Source organism: Natator depressus, chromosome 8, assembly GCF_965152275.1.
Source record: "Natator depressus isolate rNatDep1 chromosome 8, rNatDep2.hap1, whole genome shotgun sequence".
In the NCBI taxonomy this organism is placed as follows: domain Eukaryota; kingdom Metazoa; phylum Chordata; order Testudines; family Cheloniidae; genus Natator; species Natator depressus.
This window is the reverse complement of record NC_134241.1, coordinates 46620446-46641759: the sequence shown is the minus strand read 5'-3', so window position 1 is coordinate 46641759 and position 21314 is coordinate 46620446. Positions and strand designations below refer to the sequence as shown.

At 48.0% G+C, this 21314-nt stretch overlaps 1 protein-coding gene across 3 annotated transcripts in view; it reads right to left on the bottom strand.

Annotated features, from left to right (window-relative positions):
- Positions 1 to 21314, bottom strand: part of RXRG (retinoid X receptor gamma) — a 110602-nt gene that overhangs the window by 66987 nt on the left and 22301 nt on the right. Inside the window, exon 1 of one of the 3 annotated variants that reach the window (XM_074960942.1) lies at positions 395 to 409. The exons of the other annotated variants lie outside the window; for them this stretch is intronic. The gene's annotated coding sequence lies outside the window, so the exon portion shown is untranslated. Of the gene's footprint in view, positions 1 to 394; positions 410 to 21314 lie in introns of those variants that run through there. 3 annotated transcript variants of the gene reach the window in all.

The window sequence follows — 21314 nt, the reverse complement described above, 5'->3', positions numbered from 1 at the left end:
GGCCTTCAACTCTATGACTGTGTTGCATGGTTGGAGGCTCTCAAGCAAGACAAGCTACTGAACTGGTGCAGCATGAGCAGATGGGGTGGATAGCCCAGCTAGGTCTCCCCATTGGGACCCTGGTGCCATATGGGTCCCTGCCCTGGATTCCCTGCCTGCTAGCAGGGGTCATCATCCAATAGAGTCAGTCTAAATAAGTTACGATGGAGCAGTGAATGAAATCAGTGAATTGCATTTATCCTTCTAAGTTAGTAAAACTCTAGCAAACCTACTGGAAAAGGAAAACCTGTTCATTTGCTGGCCTGCCCATCTCCAGACGGGAGACCATTAATAACTCACGAAGCTGTGGCAACAGGTCAGCTCCATGGCCTTCTGAAAATCTGAGGGAAATTACCTTGCCACTAAGGCATGGCGTGACCTTGAATTCCCAACAGTGCAGGAGGAATTCACGTTCCCATCATTCATAAATTCAGAACGGGTGAACTACATTCATGCCAGAAGAGTCCCATCAAATCCTGGGTGTGATGTTTAAGAGCCCCCTGGAGAGGAAAGATAGTCTTGTGGTTAAAGCACAGGCCAAGGAATCCGTCTTCTCTCAGAATTCCTGTGGCACGTTGGGTCCCAATTTCCACAGCAGCAACATTTCTATTAATGTTTCTCTGCTTCAGAGCACTGTCAAGGCCAAAGTTTTCAAACCTGGGTGCCTAAGGTTCAGCTCTTCAATCTGTTTCTAGGCACCTAAATAAAAGTGGCCTGATTTTCCAAACAGAGCTGGCCTGGGACCTCAGTGATTCATGGTCTAGCACTTTTAGGAATTTCACTAGGCCATAGCAAACTTTCACCAGGCTGACAGTGGGCTCTGCTGGCGTTCTTCTGGAATGCCGCACTTATCGCCTGCCAGGCAGGTGTTTAGTGCAGTGCTCCCACAAAACCATCCCCTCCTCTGCTCTCCTGTCAGGAGGGGAAAAAAGAAATCGTCAGTACCCTCTATCTCCTTGCTACAACTGCTTCACACTGGGACTTTACACATCGTGGGTTCACAGTCCACCTCTGCAATATTCTGGTTGCAGCCAAGGAAGGAGACATGGTGGGAATTGTGGTTCCCAAAGATCACAGGCAAGGAATGCTGGGGAAAGGGGTGGGAATATAAATAAGGGACATCAATTTGGTTGGACTTTGATTTAACCTAAAGGGAAGGAGTCTAAAGGGGAGGAGGCTTGGCTGGAGCACGGCTGAACTAATCTGTCAGGGGAGGGGAAATGAGGGAAGGGAGAAGGTGTTGTGGGCCACCCTTAGCAGCCTTCAGTCCTAACTCACCACAGGTGCCGCTCAGCTGGTGGCAGCCACGATGTCACAGCCAGGGCCGGTGGTGAATTACCAAGATGAAGCTTGTTAGTGGAGATAAAGCCCCAGAGATTCCCCACTCCCAGCCCCCCCCCCCCAATACACACACACACCAACCTGAAGAGGGATGGGTTCAGTTCCCAGGTAAACCCTCTTTGATCAGAGTGAAACGTCGATGATAAAAAATGACTTGGAGGGAGGCAGTTTGCTGTCAAAGGATTCAACAACAGATATTTTCATTTAAAAAAACACCAACACAATAATTCCGTGTTAGGTGAAGGGGGGCGGCTCTTTGAGTCTGCTGGTATTCTGTGCGCTGTTGAAATGAACGACGGCACTCATGGAGCTACTGTCCCATGCACCATCGTTCCGATGGCCTCTGACGCACCAGTGTTTTCCTCTTCTCCCTACAGCAAGCAGCCGTTAACGTGCTCGCCCTTTCAGTTTCCCAGCTCCGTGGCAAGGCTCGTCCGGGGGGCCCCCAGCACACCCCTTTTGACTCATGCTCTGCTTCAACAATGCACTTTTTAATATTCTGGAGGGGCAAAAACAACAGGCCTACTATGACGCCGAGATAGCCTGAGGCAGAAAAGCCATTTGGAGCCCAGCTAGAGAGATCTGAGTCAGACACTTTCTCCAGCGCAGAGCTGCCAACAATCCCAGCCTTTGTGAGAGCAGAAGAATCACAGCCTATGTGCTCCTCTGGTGAGTCCTCTTTGCCAGAGCAGAAAGGTCAGCAACAGAAGCATCATGGGAAAACATGCAGGGGGAAAAAATGTTCCCTGGGAAGGTGAATCAAAAATAGCCACATGGGCACTGTGGAAAATGTCTCTGGTTTTCCAAGCATCCATGCATGGGGCTCTGGGCATATGGCCAAAGAACCCAGGCTGTGCATTGGAGTGACCAGGCTGTGCTGAGTAGTCAGGAAACCAAATGCACTGGGATCGAGCATGAGGATGATTCACTGATTAGGGCACTAGCCTAGGAATTGGGAGCCATCTCTGCCACAGGCTCCCCGTGTGAGTTTGGGCAAGTCACTTAGCTTCCCTGTGCCTTGGCTCCCCATCTGTGCAATGTACTTCCCTGCCTGTTGTGAGGATAAATGCGTTAAATGGCTGAGAGGTGCCCAGATACTAGGGTGAGGGGGTCCATGTAAATACCTTAGCTAGGTAAGATGCAGAACAGCTTTTCAGAGAAGAGACTGGACTACACTTTTGCCAAGAGCCCCTGGCAGAGGTGCTGTCTTCTAAATTGCCAGGGGGTGTTCAACACCCCTGCTCCACCTCAGGCTCCGCCCCCACTCCACCCCTTCTCCCAAGCCCCCAACCTGCCCCGCCTCTTCCCTCCCCTACCCTACCCCCGCCCCATTCCGTCCCCTCCCGTGAGCACACACCGCCCTCGCTTCTCTTCCTCCCCTCCAGCACCTCCTGCACACTGCTGAACAGCTGATGCACCGGCAGGCAGGAGGCACTGGGGGGAGGGAGAAGAGCTAATTGGGGTGGGCTTCTGGTGGTGCTGAGCACTACGTTTTTTCTGTAGTGTAGGGATGTAGGAGCGTCCACGGAGTCGCCACTCATGAAGCTAAAATCCTGAATTGGAATCAGGATACAGTAAGGCCAGCATTTTCAGACTTGGGTGCCTAAAGCACCAAAATCCATATGTAGGAATCTCCATAAAGGGGCCTGGGTTTCTAGTGGCAACTTCAGTAGGAACTCGGGTCGAGCGCTCAGCACTTTGGAAAATCAGGCCATTTAATGCATGGATTTGGATGCTTTAGCCATCCAAGTTAGAAAATATTGGCCTATGACCTCTCTGACATCGCTTCGCAAACAGACATTCCTATCACGAGCGTCAGCGGGTTGGTCCAGTGTCCCATTTTAATCCTTCTCCAGTGGCGAGTGATCCATGCACAAAGCCTTAGAGCTTATGAAAAATAATTTTCCACAAAAACAATTTGAAGACAATGAAAGGGTCTTGGTTTTTGTTAATAGTTTTAATGGAAATTTTCAGATTTTCATCAAAAAAAAAACAAACAAGCATTTCCCTTTTGTCAAAAACCAACACTCTTTCAGTTAGAACCTAAAAAAGCTTGACAAAACCCGGAAATTTTCTTGTGAAAACTTCCGGGCCTGTCTACCAGACCAAGCTCCTAATGTTGGTGAGGGGGCTTGGTAGAGTCAAAAGTATTCACCGGACCTATGCAAATTATGTCTTGGCAGGTCTCTCCCTGCATTTATAACTGTGCAGCAGTCTCGGGCTCAGTGCAAAGCAAGAAAGGGAACCTGAAGGGCACAGTATCCTACAATGTTGCCAGAAACTCCTCTGGGCCTTCAGTCCTTCTGATGCCATTTGGTGGCCCTGATGCACCCAGTTTACATGCAAGCCATTTGCTTGCTGCTGTCAGTCACTGCTTTTAGTTTCCTCTGCAATCCGGTGAGTGCAGAACTCCAGAGACAACCTGTCATTTCCCATCACATCCTTCTGCCTCAAAAGTTCTATTTATACCAGATAGATGAGCGTGGATCTGGGAATTCAAGGTAAGAGGAGTTATTTATGATTTGAATGGCTACCGCTTCCCTCTCAAGGGAACCAAGAGTGGAGGAAAGCCAGTTGGAGTAGCTGCCCTGCTGCCAGGCTGTCAATTATTCAGTCACGGCCAACAGCAGTTGAGACCTGCCAGCCAGTGAAGCACTGCCTGGTTCTAAGGGTCTGAAACAACCAAAGGCAAGTTACAGCTCCTAGAAACAAGAAGGGAGCTCTGGTTCTGGGCAGCACACCATAGATATCTGTGTGACCTGTCATCATGTGCTGATGTGCTTGGCTCAGGAGGCAGCTGTGTGGAGGAGAAAGCCCACAAGTCTGTTGGGACCACCTCTTCTTCAGAACCTCCTCTTCAAAACAGAGGAGAAAAATGCAAACAACCGTGGGGACAGTAGCTTACCCTCCCCACTCTTTTCACTCGGTCTCTCTCTCACACGAACTTTTCTAGGCTCCCTTCTACTCCTCCCAGGGGAAGCAGGTTTGTATAATTTTTGGTGGTGCCCAGAACAGGTCCAAGTCCGCCCTCCGACACCTGTCTTGTAAGCCAATATACAGTAATTCCTCACTTAAAGTCGTCCCGGTTAATGCTGTTTTGTTGTTACCTTGCTAATCAATTAGAGCAGTGATTCTCAAAGTTTTTTTGACGTGGACCACTTGAAAATTGCTGAGGGTCTTGGAGGACAACTTGATGATTTTTCCAAATGCTGTTTGTACCATTAGCTAACTATTGTAACTATTGTAAAGCACTATACGGGATCAAAACCCAAACATGGTGCGTGACTTTCTCCTGGATAGATCCTACCTGCCTCTGACAGACACCCAAGATCATGTCTATTTCTTACACTCTGGCAACATGCTTACATGATGGGGGAGTCTATCCTGGGAGGCAGTGACTCTGAAAAAGATTTGTGGGTCCTGGTGGATAATCAGCAGAACAGGAGCTCCCAGTGTAATGCTGTGGCCAAAAGGGCTAATGAGATTTGCCTGTTTATACAGCCAAGGATCACTGGGTAGGAGTACAGAAGTTATTTTACCTCTGAATTGGGCACTGGTGTGACCACTGCTGGAATACTGTGTCCATTTCTGATGCCCACAATTCAAGAAGGATGGTGATAAATTGGAGAGGATTCCGAGAACAGCCATGAGAATTATTAAAGGATTAGCAAACCTGCCATATAGTGGTTGAATTCCTTGAGTCTATCTAATTAGCTTAAGAAGGAGAAAGTTAAGGGGTGACTTGACCACAGTCGATAAGTACCTACATGGGGAACAAATATTTAATAAGGGCTCTTCAATCTAGCAGAGAAAGGTCTAACATGACCCAGTGACTGGAAGTTGAAGCAAGACAAATTCAGACTGGAAAAAAGGCACGGTTTTAATAGAGAGAGTGATTACCCATTGGAACAACGTACCAAGGGTCGTGGTGGGTTCTCCATCACTGACAATTTATAAATCAAGATTGGCTGTTTTCTAACAGATCTGCTCTGGGAATTATTTTGGAGAAGATCTCTGGTCTGTGCTATGCAGGAGGTCCGATGAGATGATCGCAGTAGTCCCTTCTGGCCTTGGAATTGATAAACACCTGTAGCACTTGTCAAGTCAATAATCTCACTGATCTGAAAGGTTTCCCCATCCTGCTGTTACCTGGTAGAGCGAGAAGTTATTTGTGGGGTGAGGTGAACAGGCCTCATTCTCTTAAGATTCTCCTTGGGAGAAAGGGAAGGTGGCTTTTCCTTACTGCCCCCTTCAAAGGACAAAATGAGGTAGACTGCCATGCAGAAGGCAATGAGGAAGAAGGGTCCTGGCTCAGGGTGTGACAAAGCAACCTTCCTGAGCCATGACCTTTTCTCGGCCTTTATAGATGCCAGACTCTACTCTCAGTTCTATGCATGTGTGAATTAGCCCAGTCCTTCCCTTCTCCTAGCTCACACCACAGGCTCTGGGCTAATGCACATACTCAGCCCTCTTCCATGCTGCGGTTTGTCTTTTATTGGTGCCTGAAGTAAAAGCAACACAAGAAAGCTCAGCCTAAGCATCAAGAGCAGTGGAAGCTCCCTAAAAGTGGGAGGGGGGGCCTGAACCGTGACCCTTATACCCCCAGCGCCACCCCATCTCCTTCATAGCCAGTATCTTTACCAGGATTTCTTTTATGTCAGAAGTGGCTTGAGGAAGAGTTTTGTGATTTGCACTTTTCCTCACTCTTGAGCGATGTCTGTGATAGTGGAGCCCATCTTGAATTCCCGACCTTCTGCTGAACATATAATTTCAATGGATCTGCCTCCTGTTTAACGTAGAATCAAAAATGGCCGAAACAGCTCAAATAAATCAAGAAATCCACATGAATCATTGCTCTAAGCTCCAACCTTTGATTGGAGTCTCCAACATGTTTGAGAGAAGCTTGGTTATCTTTTTTCCTCCATGCACCTCTCTGCACCATCTGAATGGTAGGTTAAGACGCCTGTTCTTGAACTGGTCAAAAATTTCAAAAACTTTTATTTTTCTATACGCTTTTTTTGTCTAAAGTTTTAACGTTGGCCCAGAAAAATCAGCAACCAACCAAACAGAGGCAATGGATACGTTTATTGAAATGACTGAGGCTGCTCTGTAGCTGGTTGAAATTTTACAATTTTTGAACAATTTAATCACATTTTGAAAAAACGGCACAAGATTGTTTTTTACTGGTTTTTCAGCTGGCTTTACCATTCTCGTGAGTTTTCTGACTCAACTCAGCAGCCCCAAGAGGCTCAAAGAAGCTGGACCCATGGTTCTGAAACCCAGCGAGAGGGGTGGGCCGCAGCCCGAGTAGGAATATCTACACTACTATTTTTAGCCCTGCAGCATGAGCGCAGCGAGCCTCAGTTGACTTTGAGACACTCTGCTGCCAGGGTCTTTTTTGCAGTGTAAACATACCATTAGATGTTACCCAACTGTACCGCAGAACAGTTTGAAATTCACCCACTGATAGTATCAATGTCTTAGAATGACAAACAAGCTGGTTTTGCCCTGGACTTTGCAGTCTGTGCTCCATGACTTTAGGTTGCAAAAGATCTTCATTCATTCAATCGAACTAGAACAGTGGAAGAACTGTAAACCCATTTATCAATGAGGACCTGCCCTTTCGCTAAGTGCCAGAGGCCCACACATTGAAAGGAGACATACCCAAGGATGAACTGAATCAAATCCAGTCCCAAAGGGGCCTAACATTCAACGAGGTTGTGTTTGTACAATCTGTTTTTGTTGTAGCAATTGCTGTTGATACAATACCTGATAGATGGGAAGCAGTTAGTTAAATATATCACTACACTTGGAGCGATGCAAAACATCGTTTCTAAGACTTCCATTCAGTTTAAATTCAAACAGAAGCGAGCAACCAAAAAAATCTTTTCTTAATATATATATATATACACACATACATACATACATATATATACACACACACACACATTTATTTTAAGATTCTGCAACAGCCACAGAATTGACTTGAAACTTACAAATGCTTGGGTATTTTTAAAATAAAATATTGGAAAATCAATTCCTCTACCAAATCTCAGAGTCTGTTTCTCCAGCAAGATAACATCCCTAAATCTGAATGGAAAGGCTTTCCCTGCATTCCCGGTACTGCCTTTTTCTTAATAGCTTTATTGCCATCAACTCATGCAGAACCACACAATCCTGAAGTGAGATTTTGGAAGGTAAATGGAAAGCATAGCAAAAAAATGACTCTAAAAATCCCTAGATCGGAATAGGAAATGAAATCCTTTCTTTAGGGTTCTGGATCATTGCACAGAGAAGATCTGATTCCCAATTACAATTACATTTTATCACATTCTATAGTACTTGCTAATAAGGGAGGTGAGCTAGTCATGAAACTTTGCTGGGCCTAAGCTTTCCTTTCTGAAAAAGTGTAATGCTTGTCATCTCCCTCCTTAGGAGCAAGATAGGACAGTGTAAAGTACATGGTATTATTGAAGACCAATCACTGGAAGAGATGAGCCTAGAACTCCCAGCCTCTGGGAGTTGTTTGGCTGTTTATTTTTGTGGCCATTTTTGGTGGTTAAACTGAAACCTCTGAAAAGAATGAAATGAGGAGTTAAGGCAGTGGTCCCCAACTTTTTATGTTGCAGGGGCCCCCTCCCACCTGTAATGTGATCTGTCCACACCCCACTAGGAGCCAGTCGGGAGCCGGGTCACAGTCGGGGCCAAGGTCAGGACCAGAGCTGCATCTGGGGCCAGGAATGGGGCTGTGGTCAGACTTAGGGCAGAAGATGGGCCAGGAGCCGAGGCCGGGACACAACTGGGGGCAAGGCTAGGGCTGGGAACAGGGCCGCGGTTGGGGCTGGGAGCAGGACTGTAGCAAGGAGCCACAGCCAGGGCTCAAGGCTGTGGCTCGGTGGGAGCAGAGCTAGGTGCAAAGCAGGGCTGGGTGGCACTCCCCGCCACCCATCACTTGCTCCTCAGGTTGAGGGCTCCTCTCCGCCCCTGGCCCCACCCTGCTGCTTCTCTCTGCCCCCTGGCTGGACCCCAGTGCTTCTCCGCCTCCGGGCAGTCTCCGCTTCCCACCACCTGTGGGGCCCCGCCTGTCTCCCCGGAGCTGAGCTGCCTGGGACTAGTGCAGAAGCCTGGCCAGTCTCAGCCAGGTGGGGGGATGGTGGGAGAGGGTGACAACGTGGGGGGCTTGCCTGAGCCCCTGCAGTCAAGTGCGTCTTCAGAGAGCCCAGCCAAGGCAGGCCCTGGCCTGGCTGATCATACCACTCCTGAGGGGCCAGAGTGATTCCAGGCCCGGGGACCAGCTCTGGCTGTGCTGCTGGCTCAGGCCAGCTGACAAAGTCACTTCCCAGCAGGGCCGGTGAGTGCGACCAGGAGGCAGGGCGTGGAGGAGTGGGTCTCTGGAGGGCCTGGGGTGCGGGGGAGTTGCTGGGCTGTGAGGGAGCAGGGAAGATCTTTGTGTGTTGGGGCACTAGGGAGTGGGGGTCCTGTGTGGGGTGCTGGGCAGTTGTGGTGGTGCTGTGGGCAGGGGGATGCAGGGCAGGGCTGGTGTTGTGCATGCACCGTGCATTTGTGGCGGGGGGGGGGGCGCTGGGCATAGCGGGTCCAGGGAAGCTCTGGCCATAGGGAATTGTGGCAGGGCATGGGCCCGCCCCCCAAGGGGAAGGGACATGCTGGCAGCACAGGGCTGGGCGGGCCACTGTGCGTCTGGCAACTGCCAGTTGCAAATAAAGTGGAGCGGGCTGCCCCTGCCATGCCATGCCCCATTGCCTCTGGCTGGACCCTCATTCTGGGGACTGACGTCCCCGTGCCATGCTCCATTGCCCCCGTAGGGGCCCACAAATATGTTTGGTGCTGGACCCACAAAAGGTTAATCCAGCCCTGTCTACAACTGGAACAAAAGTTGCACAAAGTATATCATGTAAGGCGTCAATGGAAGAGTTATGACTCGCTAAACATGATTATCCTGTTTAAATCCATGTATTATCCACTGTATCTGAAGTTATTAATATTGGCTATATTGCTCCCGGGGTGACACCCACAAGGTAATATCTGCACTGAAGCCAGGCAGCTAGGTGTTAATGACCCATCAAAGGGAATTAACTCTCACAATGGGCCATAGAAGAAACTCATTCCGCCCAGATGGCTCTTCCTATGGACACCTTAGCTTCCAGCTGGCCAATGGTTGCCCCTGTGAGTCAGCAAGCCATGTAAGGGCAGGTGACTTGCTCATGTGACCCTGGACTGCATCCTGTGCCAAGTATTTTCTATAATGTGATATATGCCATCATGTGCCAGCAGTGCCCCTCTGCCATGTATATTGGCCAAACCAGACAGTCTCTACGCAAAAGAATAAATGGACACAAATCTGACATCAGGAGTTACAACATTCAAAAACCAGTAGGAGAACACTTCAATCACCCTGGTCACTCAATAACAGACTTAAAAGTGGCAATCCTTCAACAAAAAAACTTTAAAAACAGACTCCAACGTGAAACTGCAGAACTGGAATTAATTTGCAAACTGGACACCATCAAATTACGCCTGAATAAAGACTGGGATCAGATGGGTCATTACAAAACCTAAATTTACCATACTAATTTCCCCCTACTGTTACTCACACCTTCTTGTCAATTGGTTGAAATGGGCCGCCTTCTTTACCACTACAAAAGTGATTTTTCCTCCCTTGGTATTCTACTGTTAATTGAATTGTCTCGTTCGACTGACCCCCCACTTGGTAAGGCAACTCCCATCTTTTCATGTTCTATGTATATATATACCTGCTCCTGTATTTTCCACTCCATGCATCTGATGAAGTAGGTTCTAGCCCACAAAAGCTTATGCCCAAATAAATTTGTTAGTCTCTAAGGTGCCACAAGGTCTCCTTGTTCTTTTTTCTATAAACTGTGCTGTGAGCTTTGATTTGGGACAGTAAAATTCCAAGGACATCGCAGAGGGTATAACAGACCCTTGAAACATCCCCATGTTGCCCCTTTCCTGCCCTGATTGTCTGGACTCTGGACTTACAACCAGGGGTGAAAGTAAGTCGAGTGAGTAGGCTGAGGGGGTCAGAGCCAGCTCCAGCCCACCCTGTAAGGTAAGTACCCCCCTCCTTCTCCTTCCCCACCGGGGTAGCAGTAGCAGCCCGGGACTATTTAAAGGGCCCGGGGCTCCCCTGCTTCTACTGCCCCAGTCCTTTAATTAGCTGCCGGAGCCCTGGGGAAGCGGCAGGGCTCCAGCAGCTATTTAAAGGACCGGGGTGGCAGAAGCAGCTGGAGCCCCAGGCCCTTTAAATAGCCCCTGGAGCCCCCGCTACCCCAGGGCTCCGGGGGCTATTTAAAGGGCCTGCGGCTCCCCTGCCTCTATTGCCCTGGTCCTTTAAATAGCCCCCGGAGCCCTGGAGTAGCGGCGGTGGGGCTCCGGCGACTATTTAAAGGGCCGGGGCAGTAGAAGCAGGGGAGCCCCGGGCCCTTTAAATAGCCGCCGGAGCCCTGCAGCTGCTGCCGCAGGGCTCCAGCAGCGGGGCTCTGGAGGCAATTTAAAGGGCCCAGGGCTCCAGCCACTGCTGGGAGCCCCAGGCCCTTTAAATTGCCCCCTGGGAAAGCCGGGCTGCCCCAGTACGGTGCACCGGCTCTTGCCGGTACACTGTATCGGGCGTACCAGCTTACTTTCACCTCTGCTTACAACTAAAAGGCGCATATTTGAATTTTGGACTGAGGACCTTCCAATCTTTTGGAAGCTACTTGAGGACTTTACAAACCCAGCTGTCTATAACATCACTGCTCCAAACCTGCTCTAAGAACTTTGCAATGATTGCATGTGGGTGATCTCTTAATCATTTTAACTCTCTTCTTCTTTTCTTTATAAATAAACCTTTAGATTTTAGCTACTAAAGGATTGGCAGCAGCGTGATTATTGGGTTAGATCAGAGTTATATATTGACCTGGCTGCGTGGCTGATCTCTTGAGATCAGAATAACCCTTTTTTGATTAAACTTGTTTTCAATAACCACCCATCATATAGTCTAGTGTCTGGGTGGTGAAATAAGGTCTGGGGTGCCTATGGAGATGGCATTTTTGACTTGGTTAGCCAGTGTGGTGAGACCCAAATTTACGTTTGTTACAGGCTTGGTATATCTAATGGTAGAATATATAGAAGTATGGGGTGAGTCTGCCCTATGTTTCAGCATTTTGTCCTGAATCTGGTATTCTCAACTGTGACCCACTGAGGCACGGTGACACACAAATATAAACTGAAATAAAAAGTTTGACAACAGAGCCCGAGTCCTGCCGGACATGCTCACTTCACTCTCTTTGGCCTGTCAGTTTGTCTCCAGGTAGGGTGTAGTTCCCAGCTTTACCCTGAATGACTTTTTCAGCAGCACTTGCCCCAAGGGGAACTGGATGCCGGACATTAGCTGAGCTCAATCCTGAGATCAGTTTGGGGCGGACTGAACCCCAGGTGTGTGCAGACCAGATCTAAGAACCGGAAGATTTTGATGTCACAGGATATACAGAGGGATGTTGTATCTTGGGGACACTTTGCTCAAGCAACCTCAAATTTGAACCAATAGCCTTAGCCCAACCCCATGAGGCAGAGTAATTTTCAATACAACCTGCATAATCCTGTGGATCTTAGAGCACCTAGAAAGCTGGCTGTTAAACAGTAAATGAGAACCTTAATTCCAGTAGAGCTTCTGCTTCACTATAATATGGCAGCCATCTCATAAACACTCAGCACTTGTTTCACACTTTTCAGCCTTAGGTTTCAAAGCACTTTACAAAAGTAGGTAAGTAGTATTAGCCCTAATTTACATATGGAGAAACTGAGGCACAAAGAGGTTTGACACAAATTTACCAAATAGTTCCCGGAGAAAAATAATTGGGACTTAGATGCCATTCACAAATGGCCAGAGGAGGCGGCATCCTTATAACTTTTAGCCCAGTGGTTAGGGCAGTTAGCTGGGATGTGGAAGGCATGGGTTCAATTCCTTCCTCTGTCTGATATGAAGAAGGGATTTGAAATTGGGTCCCCAGTTCCCTGAACCTCAGTTCCAACATGCAGTGCCTTATTATTATGTAAGCGATGGCAGTGGGTTTTTGGGAGGAAAGCTGAAGAGATCAGTGTTAGCCATGCTGGGTTTGAGCTGGCAGTGGGACATCACAGAGAGAGAAGGTGGGACACTTGTGAGTCACCAGCAGAGAGATGACAGCTGGAGCAATGTGAGGAAGATGCAGTCACCCGAGAATCGGGGGTAGAGGGAAAAGCGGAGGGGGCTGAGGACACAGGTTGGAGGAGAACATGAGACAGGAGTGGAGAGGAGAAAAAGCCTCTAAGGAAATGCTGGAGAAATATCAGAGGAAAACGAGGAAAGGACAGTCATGGAAGCCAAGGGAGGGCAGAAACGTCAGGAGAATGCTGGGATCGACTGTAACTAGATCAAAGGAGATGGAGAATGAGATGATGCCCTTAAATGTAGCCAGGTGGTCACTGATGACTTTGGTTAGAGCTGCTTTGGTGGAATAAAGGGGGCAGGGCATTTGAGAGGAATCAAGAGCTGAGGAAATCGAGGCAGCAGAAACAGACAGACAGCACTCCCTGGGAGCTCTGGAGCATGTGGTGACATGGAACGTAAGCAGAGGAAGTAGCTCTGAGGTGTGATCCATTGCTGCGGATGTGTGGGGAGAACACAGCATTGGGGAAGGGGGGTGGAGCCATCAAGCCTCGAGGAGAGCATGGGACTTGTGGTGGACACCATGGAACTAGGCAGGCAGGAGAGAACTAATAGCCAAATGGAAAGCAGGGATTTGGATTGACTGGAGATCACAAAAAGATCGTTCTGCCCATTCAACGAATTCATGGCCTGCAACACCCTTTGTTTTCCCAGTCCTGAGACTCACGCAACTGCCAATGCACCTCAATCCTAACCTGTAGCATCTGCTGCTATTCTTATCCTAGACCCACATACAGCTCCGCCAACGCACCTCAATCTCAACCTGAAATAACCCTGGTATTCCAGTCTCATCTTGCAGGCCCCAGTCCTAGCAACATGCCAAAGTCCTGATCTGCAGCCCCCTGTGCTTCCCAAGTCCCAGTTCTCTCCAACTCTGCCAAGGCAATTCCATCATGACCTGCAGCAACATCCCCAGGTCTCTCTCGAGCCCCGACTGCCAGTTGTAGCACGTTCTACAGTACTTTTCTGACATGGACAAACATCCACTAAAATATTCCGTTTCCTCATCACTACACTGCAACAGCATGGACGTTTCATTAATAGTCTTGCTCTCTCTCCAAAAGCCCCATGCAGACATCTCCTCTGAGCATCCATGTTCTTCACCTTCGTCAAGAGCAATCAGCAAGGAAAGGTCAATTGCTTCGATCAATACACGAGTGGCTGTGAGCTGGACCGTGACTAAAAGAACACACAGGTGAGGAACAGCCCAGCGCTAGAGAGCTGTGAAGGAGACTTGTATTGACAGAAATGACATTGCCATCAGCTCACTCTCTGTCGCAAGACTCGCAAGAGGGAAGTCGGCCTCTTCTGCATTGCGCTCTGAGAGCTGGGCAGCAGGACCAAATCAGCCCAACTGGACTCAAGAGGATAGACCAGGACTGGCATCACTGAGCAACACCATGTGGCTTTCTTGGCTCTCTGAAGTGCAATATGAACTAAAGTTTGCCTTGCTAATCAGAGTCTCCACAGCAGGTTGGCAGTAGAGCTGAATGGAGCTTTCATTCAGTTACACAAAAGCCGGACAAGACTTCCATGGTATTAAATTGGAAACTCAGAACTCATCCAAGATTTACTGAAAGCATGTCTGAGATTTGGGAGCCTTCTGCTCAGAGAGGGGCCAGAGCCAAGACCTCAAATCAGAACTTGGGGAACGTTCACAGAACATTCTGAACTCTGTGGCTTCAGCCTTTCTCTAGCACAGTTCTAAACCAGAACCCTAGTTCTGAACCTCGGCCTGCACTTCGGGAAAGTCCAGGTACAATTTTGCTGTAAGTCTTGATATGACCTTTGCTCTTCTGGTCCATCACTGCTCCTGTGTTGAGCAAATCTGGACTGAGTCTTGAGTGCATCTGGATACACTTTATGCTGCAGCATGCAAGCCAGGTGAAATTTGTCCATTTCGTCTGTTTGGTTTGACTGTTGTAGTTCATTCGACTCTAAAACTTGGAACACAGCCCAGAGGGTGAAAACCACATGAAGCAAGAACAGAAAGAGACTGCTAGTTAACACTTAAGTGCTGGCATTTTCCAGACTGTGAGGCAAGTTAATTCCTCAGGATTATGTGTATTCTCTCCTTAGCATTCAACTGGTCAATTTCTGCTAGATCCTCTAAAATTCTCTTAATTAGGCACCTAATGGTCCAGAACCTACTTTTACTTACACGAGTATAGATATCCAGAGTTCCCTACAAATGGAAAGTGCAGACTCTCACACTGCCCTAGTGGGTGAGGAAGGTGCATTTCTGTTGTACCTAGTGTTCGACACGTGTTCCCGTAGAGGTTACAGATGGAAAAGACTTAGAAGTAACAAGAAATCCAATGGCACCCTAAAGACTAACAGATTTATTTGGGCATAAGCTTTTGTGGGTAAAATACCCACTTCTTCAGATGCATGGAGTGAAAATTACAGATGCAGGCATAGATATACTCACACAGGAAGAGAAGGGAGTTACCTTACAAGTAGAGAACCATCATGTCATCAACGTAGTGCAAGTAGAGAAGGGGCGCTAGGGGACGAGAGCTGAGGAAGCGTTGTTCTAAGTCAGCCATAAAAATGTTGGCGTACTGTGGGGCCATGTGGGTACCCATAGTAGTGCTGCTGACTTGAAGGTGTAAGTTGTCCCCAAATCTGAAATGGTTGTGGGTGAGGACAAAGTCACAAAGCTCAGCCACCAGGTGTGCCTTGCCCTCATCAGGGATACTGTTCCTGACAGCATGTGGTCCATCCTCATGTGGAATATTGGTGTAAAGAGCTTCTACATCCATGGTGGCCAGGATAGTGTTTTCAGGAAGATCACAAATGCATTGTAGTTTCCTCAGGAAGTTGGTGGTGTCTCGAAGATAGCTAGGAGTGCTGGTAGTGTAGGGTCTGAGGAGAGAGTCCAAATAGCCAGTTAATCCTGCTGTAAGAGTGCCAATGCCTGAGATGATGGGGCATCCAGGGTTTCTGGGTTTATGGATCTTTGGTAGCAGACAGAATACCCCTGGTCAGGACTCTAAGGGTGTGTCTGTTTAGATTTGTTCCTCTGCTGTAGCAGGGAGTTTCTTGAGCAGATGGTGTAGTTTCTTTTGGTACTTCTCAGTGGGATCGGAGGATAGTGGGCTGTAGTATGTGGTGTTGGAGAGTTGCCTGGCAGCCTCGTGTTCATAATCTGACCTGTTCATTGTGACTACAACACCTCCTTTGTCAGCACCTTTGATTATAATGTCAGAGCTGTTTCTGAGCCTGTGAATGGTGTTGCGTTCTGTACAGCTGCGGTTATGGGGCAAGTGATGCTGTTTGTTCACAATTTCAGCCTGTGCACATCTCCCTGGACATTCTATAACAGATTTAAAAGTGGCCATCCTTCAACAAAAAAAACATCAAAAACAGACTCCAAAGAGAAACTGCAGAGCTACAATTCATTTGCAAATTTAACACCATTAAATTGGGTTTGAATAGGGACTGGGAGTGGCTGGCTCACTACAAAAGCAATTTTTCCTCTCTTGGTATTGACACCTCCTCATCAGTTATTGGGAGTGGACCACATCCACCCTGACTGAATTGGCCCTGTCAGCACTGGTTCTCCACCTGAAAGGTAACTCCCTTCTCGTTGTGTGTGAGTATATTTATGTCTGCATCTGTAATTTTCACTCCATGCATCTGAAGAAGTGAGTTTTTTACCCATAAAAGCTTATGCCCAAATAAATCTGTTAGTCTTTAAGGTGCCAGCAGACTCCTCGTTGTTTTTGTGAATACAGACTAACACGGCTACCCCTCTGATATAAGACTTAGGAGGACTCTGTTTGTCTCTTCTCTTGGCCAGTGCATGGTGTATTTTCCAGGCCTTCCTACTTGATATCTGGGAACTGCTCCATCCCTGTAAGCTCCTAACTGATATAGCAATAATATGTTGAGATAAATTAGGAGAGGCCCAACTTATGAAACCTAGTGAGCCAGATCCTCTGCTCTTGGCTTCACTGGAGCTGCTCCAATGATTTATATCAGTGTAAAATAGGAAAAATAATGCCTGTAACTATAAAAATAAGAGTTTTGGAGGGCAGTGTCTGGTCTCTGGCAGCCTTTCCCCTTTTGCTCTACAGGAGTGACCCACGCGGGGCCGTCCTTATCCATACGCAAAGTACGCAGCTGCGTAGGGCACCAGGAAATTTGGGGCACCAAATTTCCTGATGCCCTGCACAGCTGCGTGCTGCTCCAGCTCTTCTACAGGACCCCAGTCCCTGCTCCGCCCCCACCCCGCCTCTTCCTGCCCCTGCTCCGCCCCACCCCCACCCCACTGAGCTCTGCAGCAGGGCCAGGCCTGCACTCACCGGTGGCGGGAAGTGCAGCGACCCGGTCCAAGCAACGCCGACAGTAAGTGCTGTGGTGTGGTTCCCCATGCCCCACAAGCCAGCCCCGCCCCCTGTGGAGGCCTGAGACAAGCCCCCGCCACCACGGAGGCCTGGGGCCAGCCCCCCCGCTCCCGCCCACAGAGGCCTGCTCACCCCCGGCAGTGGGGCTGCGTAGGGCCCCAGAATAGCCAGGGACGGCCCTGGACCCATGGATGTCTTCAATTATCTCTTCTACTGCTCTCCAGTGAGAATCATTCACTACAGCATTCAAGTACGAGACTGACAAAATGACACATTTGTCGGATCTGACACTAGCTGTGGAATCGAGGATAAACCAACCCCACCTGGATTACTCACTTTCAATGTTTAAAAAGGAACATGAGAACGGCCATACAGGGTCAGACCAATGGTCCATCTAGCCCATTATCCTGTCTTCCAACTGCGGCCAATCCCAGGTGACCCAGAGGGAATGAACAGAACAGGTAATCATCAAGTGATCCATCCCCTAATAGCGATTTATGGACCTAGTTTCTTCTCCCAGCTACTCCACCCTAGTCCAGCAGGCCCCTGGGCCACAGCACATGGAATCTCCCATGCCCAAAGACCCGTTCCAGCAACTCTGAGTGGATGCAACTCCCATGCTCCTTGGGGAAGGGGGGTGGTGCTGTTTTGAGTCAGATGCAAAGTGATCTTTATCTGCTTTTCCAAGCTGGGTCTGGGTGTATCCCATCTAGCCACCTCCAGATGTCCCCAGTCCCTGCTACGTGCACCCTCCTGACAACTTTCTGAGCTTAACACTCTGCTTTCTCAGCTCCTCCGCAGGACATCCCTATCTAGAACAGTAACACGTCCTTGCCCCAAGAGGGCTTTCACTCCAAAAGTGCAGGAGCCCCAGCTAAGCTAAGTGGATCTGTCAGCCAACCTGACTGTATACAGCTCCGAGCACAAGTGTATTTCCCTCCCCCCAGCCTAAGTGCCTGTCCCTTGCCTGCTACAGCTTTGACCCCTTGCCCAAGTTTGTGCTTCAGAGCCAAGGCCCCACAGAACATAGGCCTCCTCTTTCCTCTTCGTATCTTTCTCCTGCTCTCATCTTCACTCCGATCCTTGAGACAGGCCCAGTTTCCTCTTTCCTTGGCACCAAGCAATCTTCCTTTCCTTCAAACCCCTTCTGAAATCACCCCTCTTCTGTACACCTTTCCAACAGCAACTCCTCCCAAGTCCTCACGCCACCCTGGAGTTGCTCAGATGCCTAGGAGCAAGCCATTTCAGCTCTGTGTGTACACGAGAGAGAGAGAGAGGGAGAGAGAGATTCCTCCCCAATTGCATACCCCACACCGGAAACTGCATCCCTCGCCTAAATACACCTACACCTCTGGCCTCCGCATACACAGCCCCCTTCCCTTGCTGTGTGTCATTCCCCCACCCCCCACATATGCCTTTAACAGTTTGCTGGATTACTGATGGCCACTAAAATAACAAAGCTACAAAAGGAGAGAGGGAACAAATGAGACATTCTGCAGCAATTGGGGCTACAAGGGATAAAGGGGAGAGGAGAATGAATGGAAAATGGCAAAGCCGAGGACACAGCCGCCCAGAATCCAGATGGCTGTGTGCAAATTGCCCTCAGGAGGCCAGGGCCTGAGCCCGTGGTAAGTAAGCAAGCAGGAGACAAAAAGAGTTATTTAAACAAGCACTAGGCAGTCCCCGCTGGGCCTCCCCTTGGACTGAGTTCCGTCACACTCTCCCCAGTGAAGACCTGTTAACAGTTTCCTCTTCACCGAGTCCTTTCAGGTGGGTCTGTGTGTGGCTGGATATCGAGGACGCCGTCAAGTTAGAGTGGGTATGTTCTTCCTCGCCCATTCAAAGGGAAGAAATCCATTCATTTCCCTGGTAATTACTGGCACACATGGGTTTACACAATTACCCTCCGTTTAACTGGTCACCGCAGGCAAGCCAGATTGATCGGGCAGAATGCTGAGGCTTTAACTCTTTTGCTGCCACTGCAGGTGCAAGTCACGGCCACTCGCCAAAGAAAGCCTCCTCTCATCTTGTTAGAGAAGCATTTCAAGGCTACCTTGACCCTCCTACAAAATGTTGCCCTAGCTCCTTATCACCTGTGCAACGCTGCAGAGTGGCTGAGGACCAGTACAACTTGCGTTTTGCTTCTGGATCCCCACCCCCCCAGCCCAAGACACATAGGCCAAACATTTCCAGAGTGGCCTCTGATCTCAAGTGAGATGTCTGGTGCCTGATTTCCCAAAGGTGCTGGGCTCTCACAGCTCCTACTGCCTTCACTTCAAGTTGTGGGTGCTCAGCACTTTCCGAGTGTCTCCGGCTCAGCACCCAAAAATCAGAGGCTGCTTTAGAAATGCCCACTCGTTCAGCCCAAGGAATGGAGTGAGAGTTAAAAATTAAAACATCTGAGGCGAGATTCTCTGCCCACAAAGCCTGGTATAAAATAGGAGCAATTCCACTGAGGTTAGAATTGCACTGGTGTCAAAACAGAAGAGAATCTGGCTCCTATATTTTAAAACTTTCTATAAAGGAAAGTTTTCCTTCTGGCACATGCCTATTAATTTCCTCTCTTCCTCTGTTACTAACCTCATGACAGATGCATTAATACCAGGGCTGTCGATTAATCTCAGTTAATTCACGTGATTAACTCAAAATAATCGTGATTAATCACAGTTTCAATCGCACTGTTAAACAATAGAATAACAAATCAATTTATTAAATATTTTGGATGTTTTTCTACATTTTCATATGTATTGATTTCAATTATAACAGACTACAAAGTGTACAATGCTCACTTTATATTATTTTTATTACAAATATTTCAACTGTAAAAACGATAAACAAAAGAAATAGTATTTTTCAATTCACTTCATGAGAACCACAGTGCAATCTCTTTATCGTGAAAGCACATCTTACAAATGTAGATTTTTTTTTGTTACATAACTGCTTAAAAACAAAACAATGTAAAAACTTTAGAGCCTACAAGTCCAGTCAGTCCTACTTCTTGTTCAGCCAATCTCTAAGAGAAACAAGTTTGTTTACATTTATGGGAGATAATGCTGCCTGCTTCTTCTTTACAATGTCACCAGAAAGTGAGAACAGACATTCACGTGGCAATTTTGTAGCCAGCATTGCAAAGTATTTACATGTCAGATATGCTAAACATTCGTATGCCCCTTCATGCTTCGGCCACCATTGCAGAGGATGTGCTTCCATGCTGATGACGCTCCTTAAAAAAATAATGTGTTAACTAAACTTGTGACTGAACTCCTTGGGGGAGAATTGTATGTTTCCTGCTCTGTGTTTTACCCACATTCTGCCACATATTTCATATTATAGCAGTCTCAGATAATGACCCAGAATGTTGTTCATTTTAAGAACACTTTCATTGCAGATTTGACAAAACGCAAAGAAGGTACCAATGTGAGATTTCTAAAGATAGCTACAGCACTCGACCCAAGGTTTAAGAATCTAAAGTGCCTTCCAAAATCTGAGAGGGACGAGGTGTGGAGCATGCTTCCAGAAATCTTAAGAGGGCAACATTCAGATATGGAGACTACAGAACCTGAACCACCAAAAAAAGAAAATCAACCTTCTGCTGGTGGCATCTGACTCAGATAATGAAAATGAATATGTTTCAGAGTAACAGCCGTGTTAGTCTGTATTCGCAAAAAGAAAAGGAGTACTTGTGGCACCTTAGAGACTAACCAGTTTATTTGAGCATAAACTTTCGTGAGCTACAGCTCACTTCATCGGATGCATACTGTGGAAAGTACAGAAGATCTTTTTATACACACAAACCATGAAAAAATGGGTGTTTACCACTACAAAAGGTTTTCTCTCCCCCCATCCCACTCTCCTGCTGGTAATAGCTTATCTAAAGTTATCACTCTCCTTACAATGTGTATGATAATCAAGGTGGGCCATTTCCAGCACAAATCCAGGGTTTAACAAGAACCACCTGCGGAAGTGAAGAAACAGATCGATAGAGCCAGAAGAGTTCCCAGAAGTCACCTACTACAGGACAGGTCTAACAAAGAAAATAACAGAACGCCACTAGCCGTCACCTTCAGCCCCCAACTAAAACCCCTCCAACGCATTATTAAGGATCTACAACCTATCCTGAAGGATGACCCAACACTCTCACAAATCTTGGGAGATAGGCCAGTCCTTGCCTACAGACAGCCCCCCAACCTGAAGCAAATACTCACCAGCAACCACATACCACACAACAGAACCACTAACCCAGGAACCTATCCTTGCAGCAAAGCCCGTTGCCAACTGTGCCCACATATCTATTCAGGGGACACCATCACAGGGCCTAATAACATCAGCCACACTATCAGAGGCTTGTTCACCTGCAC